This window comes from Nicotiana attenuata, chromosome 2 (assembly GCF_001879085.1).
Source record: "Nicotiana attenuata strain UT chromosome 2, NIATTr2, whole genome shotgun sequence".
NCBI lineage: Eukaryota > Viridiplantae > Streptophyta > Magnoliopsida > Solanales > Solanaceae > Nicotiana > Nicotiana attenuata.
This window is the reverse complement of record NC_031990.1, coordinates 89,624,747-89,633,385: the sequence shown is the minus strand read 5'-3', so window position 1 is coordinate 89,633,385 and position 8,639 is coordinate 89,624,747.

The following is an 8,639-nucleotide window of genomic DNA, read 5'->3' as shown; positions in this document are numbered from 1 at the left end:
TCCCCCTGTTCGTAATAAAGGAAGTTTTTTCCTTTTCTGAGGGGTCCGTTTTTATCTGATTGTAACCACAATACGCATCTAGAAAGCTTAATAATTCATGACCTGCAGTGGCATCAATCATTTGATCTATGTGCGGTAATGGAAATGAATCTTTTGGGCATGCCTTATTCAAATCTGTATAATCTATGCATACTCTCCATTTACCATTCTTTTTAGGTACCACTACGGTGTTAGCTAACCAATTAGGATATTTTACCTCACGTATTGAACCGATTTTCAAGAGTTTTTGTACCTCTTCATCGATCACTTGATTCTTGAATGGTCCCTGATTTCTTTTCTTTTACTTGACATGCACGAAGGATGGGTCTTCATTTAGTTTATGAGTCATCACTTCTGGGGGTATACCTATCATATCTGCATGGGACCAAGCAAAACAATCTGAGTTAGCTTTTAAATATTCAATTAACTTACCTCTTCTGGTTGGGCTTAGCCTTGCGCATATATGGACTTTTTGCTCAGGCTCATGCTCGAACAGTGGAACAGCTTCGAGCTCCTCAGTAGTTGTCTTGATATTCTCGTTCTCTTCTGGTTCCTGAATGACATCAGGTCTGGAATCCATGTCTGTATGTCTTGATGCAATATCTGTGGTGATTTGATTCACCTTCTCTTTATCATTTTCTTCCATATTTGTTTGAGTTGTTTCCTCGTCCTTTGATTCTTCCGCTATTTCTTTTTTATTGGAATGTACCACTGAGTTGATGTTTCTTGAGGTCTGCTGATCACCTCGAATCTGTTGAATTCCCCATTTGGAAGGGAGTTTAATTACCTGATGTAGGGTGGATGGAACTGCTTCCATATCATGAATCCATGGTCTCCCTATGATTACGTTATATGCCATATCAGTATCAATGACTTGGAATTTCGTATCCTTGATGATGCCTTCTGCATAGGTACTAAGCTCGATTTCTCATTTTGTTATGACAGTAGAGTTGCCGAACCCGGACAAGGAACGTGCTTTTGGAATTACACGGTTCCTTATTAACATCTCTTCTACAACCCTCAGCAAAATGATATTGACTGAGCTGCCTGGATCAATTAACACTTTTTTCACGTTAGTGTCATGTATAAGTAGAGATATTACCAGTGCGTCGTTGTGCGGAAGCAATAATCCATCAGCATCTGTGTCGTCGAATGATATACTGTCAGCCTCTAAAGTTTCACGAGTTTGTTTTCCGTGAGTTATTGTGAACTTGGTCGTTCTTTTGCAAGTTACGCCATTCACCTCCTCTCCTCCGTGTATCACATTTACTGTTCTCTTCGGAGATGGTGGCTTTGGGGGCTCCTGCCTGTTCTTCATATATGCATGTTTACCTTTTTCACTAAACAGTTGTGTTAGATAGCCTTGTTTTAATAAATGTTCTACCTCACCTTGCAATAACCTGCAATCTGACGTTCTGTGTCCATGATCGTTATGGAATTCACACCAGAAGTCTGGATTCCTTCTGTTTGGATTCGATCTCATTTCTTTAGGTCATCGAACTTTATCACCCATATTTCTTAATACTGAAATTAATTCGGAAGTACTTACATTGAAATTGTAGTCTCCAATACTTGTATTACCTCTATTTCGCTCGTCTCGATCCTTTCTGGATCTTGATGATGATGAGCTCGAATCTCTATTTGACTGTCTGTGATCAGACCGTGTGTTTTCAAATTTGGAACGAGTCTCTCGTCCCGAAGGTCCCATGTATGGATCGTACCTATTTTTACCGGTTCTCCTTACTGATTCGGAGCGTTTAGAACTGGTCCTGTCTTATGCTTTTGATTGTGCAATGGTGTCTTGTTCTATTCGTAACTTAGTGCTGTACCTGTTATAGACATCGTTCCATGTCGTGGCTGGGAACTCTCTCAAGCTTTCTTTGAGTGTTCTCGTGGCTTCCGAGCTTTTTTCATTCAAATTACTTGCAAACGCCATTGCTGGCAAATTGTCAGGTGTGATGACCCAAAGGGGTCATCACCTGTTTTTAATTAATTCTGTGCTTCCAAGGCCTTGAAAACCTTATATAGAGTCGCCTCAATTTACGTGCGCAGTCCAGACGCGTAGCCGAAAAGCTTAAATATGAAATTCTGTAAAAAAAATGCTAAGTCTTGAGTTTAAAATGAATAAATTTGACTTCAGTCAACATTTTGGGTAAACGGACCCGGACCTGTGATTTGGCGGTCCTGGAGGGTCTGTAGGAAAATAAGGGACTCGGGCGTATGCCCGGAATCGAATTCCGAGGTCCCAAGCCCGAGAAATGAATTTTTAAAAGAAATTGTTTTTCTGAAATTGTTAAGGAAAAAAATTGAAATGATATTTGATTGGAATGTGTTGGAATCGGGCCCGTATTTTGGTTCCGGCGCCCGGTACAGGTCTTATATGTGAATTAAAATATTTCTGTAAAGTTTGGTTAAAATCGGACGTCGTTTGACGTGTTTCGGACTTGAAATCCTAAAGTTGAAACTTAATGAAGTTTGAGGAAAAACTGTTGATGTTGAGGTTTGATTTATTGTTTTTGATGTTATTTAGGCGATTTGATCGCACCGATGAGTTTATACGATGTTGTTGAGTTAGTTCATGTGTTTGGTTAGGAGCCCCGAGGGCTCGGGTGTGATTCAGATGTGTTTCGGGGTTGTTTTAGCCTTAGAAAAATTGCAGAACTGCTGCCTGCTATTGTCCAGTCCTTTGTTCTATGCGATCGCATAGCCTTGTCCGCGATCGCATAGTGTAAATTTTCAGGGGTCCAGTTTGTTCTATGCGATCGCATAGCTCCTCCCGCGATCGCATAGTGTTAGCCTGAGAAGCCCTATGTTTTCCTCTATGCGATCGCATAGTCTTGTTCGCGATCGCAGTGCCCAGCCTACTTCACACTATGCGATCGCATCCCTTTGTCCGCGATCGCATAGGCCAAATCCGCCCAGTTATTTTAAGTTCCAAAAACAGAACCCATTACGGGATTTCTCAATTTTTACAAGACTTCTTCTTCTCCAAAGCTCTAGGGCGATTCTTGAAGCTTTCCTTCACCATAATCTCTTGGGTTAGTAATCTTTAACCTATTTTCTTTCATTTCCTTCAACATCTATTGAAATCCTAGGCCTAAAACATGTGATTTAAGGTAGAAAATTGGGTATTTGGGTAGAGTAGGGATTTTTGATTTTTTTGATTTAGACCTCGTTTTGGGGCCGAATTTGGAAATAAATTATATATTTGGGCTCGTGGGTGAATGGGGGATTTAATTTTGGTCCGAACCTCAGGTTTTGACCAAGCGGGCCCGGGGTCAATTTTTTGAGTTTTTGGGAAAAATGATGGAAGAGCTATAATTAAGCATTGGGTTCGTATTGTTTAGCATTTATTGATGTATTGAAGTCACTATTGTATAGATACAATTGATTTGGAGTCGAATTCGAGAGGGAAAGCGGTAATTGAGGATTGAATTGGCCGTGGAAGTTTGAGGTAAGTGTTTGGTCTAACCTTAGCTTGAGGGATTAGGAGTTGAGTCCTATTTGCTATGTGATAATTGTTGATTACGACGTATAGGCATGGCGACGAGTATCTATACGTTGGTGTCAAGTATGACCGTGAGTCTTATATTGTGATTTTCATAATTTCGTTGTATTCTTCACGCTTTGGTGATGATTTCTAGTTGTTGTGAAAAGTTTGTGGAAGAAATTAAGACCTTTGAACATTTTGGAGCATTGGCTCGAGTTATATTATGAATTGTGAAAGTATATGAGATGATTGAACCCTTTGGAGCATTGGCTCAAGTGGTAAAGTGAGTTATGAAATACAAGTGAAAGATAGAGAAAGAGTTATTGAAATGTTCCCTTGCCGGGATTTAATTATTCACTTGTTGCTCGCTTGCCGGGATTTAATTGTTAAATCGTTGTTCCCTTGCCGGGATTCCTATATGTTCTTGTTTATTTCCCTTGCCTTTGTTTGTGATTGTTGTTTGGGTGAGGAAGAGTGTTAAAGCACGAAGGGTGATGCCGTGCATTGTTTGCTATCGTGAGGAAAGAGTGTTAAAGCACGAAGGGTGATGCCGTGCCGCACGATGTACCATTCCGTGCCAATTCTATTGATTATATGTGAGGAAATAGAGTAAAAGCACGAAGTGTGATGCCGTGCACATTTTATTATTCTAATTGCTTTGGTGAGGAAAGAGAGTAAAAGCACAAAGGGTGATGCCGTGCACGTTTTCATTATATTATTGCTTGGTGAGTACGAGAGTAAAAGCACGAAGGGGGATGCCGTGCACTTGTCTTTGATTTTCCTGATTTTTGCTGATAACTAAGTTATGTTGTCCTTTACTTCTATTTACTGATTTTCTTGTTGTTATCGGTTCAAGTGCATTAATTGTCTTATTCCACTATTACTGTGATTCTTTATATTGGTATTTTCCTTTATTGTGTTACTTGTCATTATTGGCTCGAGGTATCCTTGCGCAACATTATGCCTTGAATTTATGCTATAATTACTACATGTTTATGTGACTTAATTGCTACTTGACATTTAGCATACTAAATATTAAATTGCCTATTTGCTCCTTAAAGTCCATAATTAATTGCTACTTGTCATTACTTGTTTTCCTCAGTGAGTCATAATTATTGTGTACTTGTTGTCTTATGAATTCGTATTAATTGTTGCGTTTGTTGGAGTAAATTTCATTTGGAAGAACTGTTGACTTAATGAAATGGGAGCGGGTGGTACGCCTACCACGAGATTTAATGAAATGGGAGCGGGTGGTACGCCTACCACGAAATTTAATAAAATGGGAGCGGGTGGTACGCCTACCACGAGATTTATGAAATGGGAGCGGGTGGTACGACTACCACAAGATTTATGAAATGGGAGCGGGTGGTACGCCTACCACGAGATTTAATGAAATGGGAGCGGGTGGTACGCCTACCACGAGATTTAATAAAAGAGAAATGGGATTGGTTGCACGCCTGCAACGAGATATGTACTGACAGTGAAATCTGCTTTTATTTCCCTTATCCGTGTTAGAGTTAAATTATTGATGTTCTTTATTATTTTCTTGAAATTCTGTATTATCTGCTATCCCCGAAGCATGTTCCCCTCCCATTTAAAATGTTTGTTCTTGTTATTTTTCCGTTGTATATATATATATATAACTGTACAGGTTTATGTGGTAGTCCTGTCTAGCCTCGTCACTACTTCGCCGAGGTTAGGTTAGGCACATGGGGTCGGTTGTGCTGATACTACACTCTGTGCTCTTTTGCACAGACCCAGGTCCCGGACAGCAGCAGTAGCTCAGGAGCCAGCCTTCAGTCCACCGAGACTCTGAGGTAGCCTTGCACGCGTCCGTAGGCCCGACGTCTCCTCCATCATATATTTCATTATGTTATCTCATGTTTTCGAGACGAACAGTGTTATATTTCTTTCAAACGATTGTATTTAGTACTCTTAGTAGTCCGTGGATGATGTGACACCAGATCTTGGGTAGAGGCACATGTTGAATTCCGCATTATTGTTCAGCTTATTTAATTTAAGTCTTCCGCTTTAATTTCATATTCCGCTGTCATTTAAATATTTAACGCTTGTTGTTATGATAGATAAAAGGATTTAGAATGAAATAGGTAGGAGTTTATGATTTGTGGCTTGCCTAGCTTCTACGAGTAGGTGCCATCACGACCCCCGAGGATGGGGAAATCCGGGTCGTGACATCAGGCACTCTTGGTAACAACATTCTTTCACGTTGAAACCTGTCTACGAATTCACGGAGCAACTCTGTGTCTCCTTGTTTTATTTTGAATATGTCTTCCATTCTTTTTTCTACTTTTTGTGCACCGGAGTGTGCTTTTATAAACGAATCTGCAAGCTCAGCAAAAGAGTTAATAGAATATTCAGGTAAGAGAGAATACCATGTTAACGCTCCTTTGGTGAGGGTTTCTCCAAACTTCTTGACCAATACATATTCAATTTCTTGCTTCGTCAAGTCGTTGCCTTTTACTCCTGTGGTGAAAGCAGTAACATGATCACGTGGGTCGGTTGTCCCATCGTATTTTGGTATGTCAGGCATTTTGAATTTCTTGGGAATAGGCAATGGTGCTGCACTACGCTTCCAAGGTTGTTGGGAATATCTATCAATGTCAATACCCTTGATGACAGGTGGTACTCTAGGAATTTGCTCGTTATGATCGTTTTGTTCCTTCACCTGTTTCTGCAAGGTTAGTAGTAAAGATTGTGAATCTGAATTATTAGACATACCTGGTCTTCCTTCAAGAGACTCATTTGGAGTGTCTCTACTTCCTGAATGTGCTAGTCCGAATTGTGGGTTTTCCCCAGTTGCGGTGTTGTTTGGAGGAGGCGTAGGTGATACAGCTGGTAACCCCCTCATGAAAGCTTGAAGAGCTTCATTCACGTATTCGCCAACCATTTGCTTTACAGGGTCCTGTTCCCCTGTTTGCTCATTTCCGGTCTGATCATTATTTTAAGTTGTAGATCTTCTTGGGAAATTGTCCCTTGAACCTCGTGGAGATCCCTGAGGTGATGGAACTGGAGTTTCAATCGCCTGTTGGTTCTTGTCGTTGACATTTGACATGATTCACGAGAGGTTGTTCGAGAAAAAACAAAGATTATCAGATTTCCGGTAACAGAACCAATTTGTTTAACCAAAAAATAAGAATTTCGGTCAAAGCTAATATTTTAGAAGAACTCGGGTTACTGATAATTAAGAAAATTAGATTGAAATAATTAGACTTGCAATAAGAAAGCAATAAGAATGCGTAAAAGTAAATGTATTTCAGTAGTAGTTCGAACGTGTTTATACAAGTGATATTTTACTCCCTTTTATAGGGAATTTCTTAATATAACGCCTACTCTTCTTAATGATTGAGCATTAATGACTAATAATATCATTAATATAACGTTACAATAGGTAATCATAATTATTGCGTGAAGATTATGTAACGTTTGACTCATTGATTAAAGATCTTTGAATCTGCCCTTTATTCTGCCTCGGTTCATTCTGACCGCGTCTCTTCAACTCCTCAATTAGAATGAGGCTCCCGCATCTAATTGTCTCGTGGGTATGCTGTTTCGTTCCTCTTTGTCTCGTACCTCTTTATATATTTGTGACCAGCTATCATGTTTCTATTGTTTCACATGGATCGCCGTGTCATCAGAAATTTTACACGTGTGAAGTCTATTTTTACCAATACACCCCTACCCCTAGAAGGGCAGAGAGGCTGTTTTCGATAGACCCTCGGCTAGAGAACGACGTCAAACTCTAGGTATTAATAGCCATATATGGATAAAAGATATGGCCGAAATGAATTTCTAGATTTGCAGATTTGTCGACAACAAGTTCTTAAAAAGAACCAAATTCTTGTTGGAGATTATTTATGACCAAAAAAATGAAATCATACTAAAACTAATGCTAGCGAACTGAGTAAGACAAAGAGAAACGCTCGACTACCAACGTACCTTCTACCCTAATCTTTGACCTTCACACTCTCCTGCTAGGCCCATGTCCTCAGTCAGCTCCAGCTGCGCATGTCCCGCTTAATAACCTTCCCCAAAACTTCTTAGGCTTGAAACCTCATGGTTCTCAACCAATCAACTTTATTAATCACTAGACTGCATTCTTGAGTGCAACATAATTATATAAAAAATTTTCATACCATTAATACGCATAACTTAATATTAGTCTGCCACTACCGACACATTCTTTTTCTTTTTTCCCACCCCTTCCATTCCATCTTTTTTCTTCTCAAATGTTGTGTGACTTCTGTTTTACTGAACTTTAGTACATCAAGTAACACTTGGAAGTTGCACAAATTGTGACAATTTGAACCTCTTAAAAGCATAAAATAGTCCCTTCCACTAATCTAAGAGTCATCTTCTTACTTTGTTCGATAAAGTTTTCTTTTTGTTTGTACTAAAAGGAAATATTACTACATTAATATGCATCTTTACCGAACCTTTTTTAAGGAGTTGATATGGCCGACCATAGTGCTATACTATTAGCCCATCTCCAATTTTTTTAAAAATAAAAATATTTAAGTATAAAAATATTTATCATCAGATCACTTATAACGTAATAAATTTTGTGATAAGCGTTGATTGACAACCTGATAAAAGTGGTATAATTTGATGTCACGTTTTAAAATGCAATTATAGTTTAAAAATCCTTTATGCTGTAAGTGTATATAATTTAAATTTGATTAAACATTTATCGTTCACCAAGTTACGCACATTAAGGAACTTGCCCCTTTTTCCTCTTTGGTAGTAACTAAAGAAAGGATTTATTTTTCAAATAACTTCTAATGAATTTTAATGTTACAGAACAAAATTATTATAAGTGCAAAAGCTATTTAGGATAAATTACACCAAACACTCTTATAGTATAAGTTAACTGCAGCACATTTCATTATTTCAATATTTCAAATTCAAGCATGCATATATATATATATATGTATATCCTACATAGGTATATTATCGCATTGATTTGAGTCAAACCAGCTGATATGCCTTTACCAAAAAAAGAAAAATCAAAACGTAGTTAGCCTGTCACCACCATAGATTTTAGCTCGTGTGGACGACTATATGCCTCTTATAGTTTTTAATGAATAGTGAA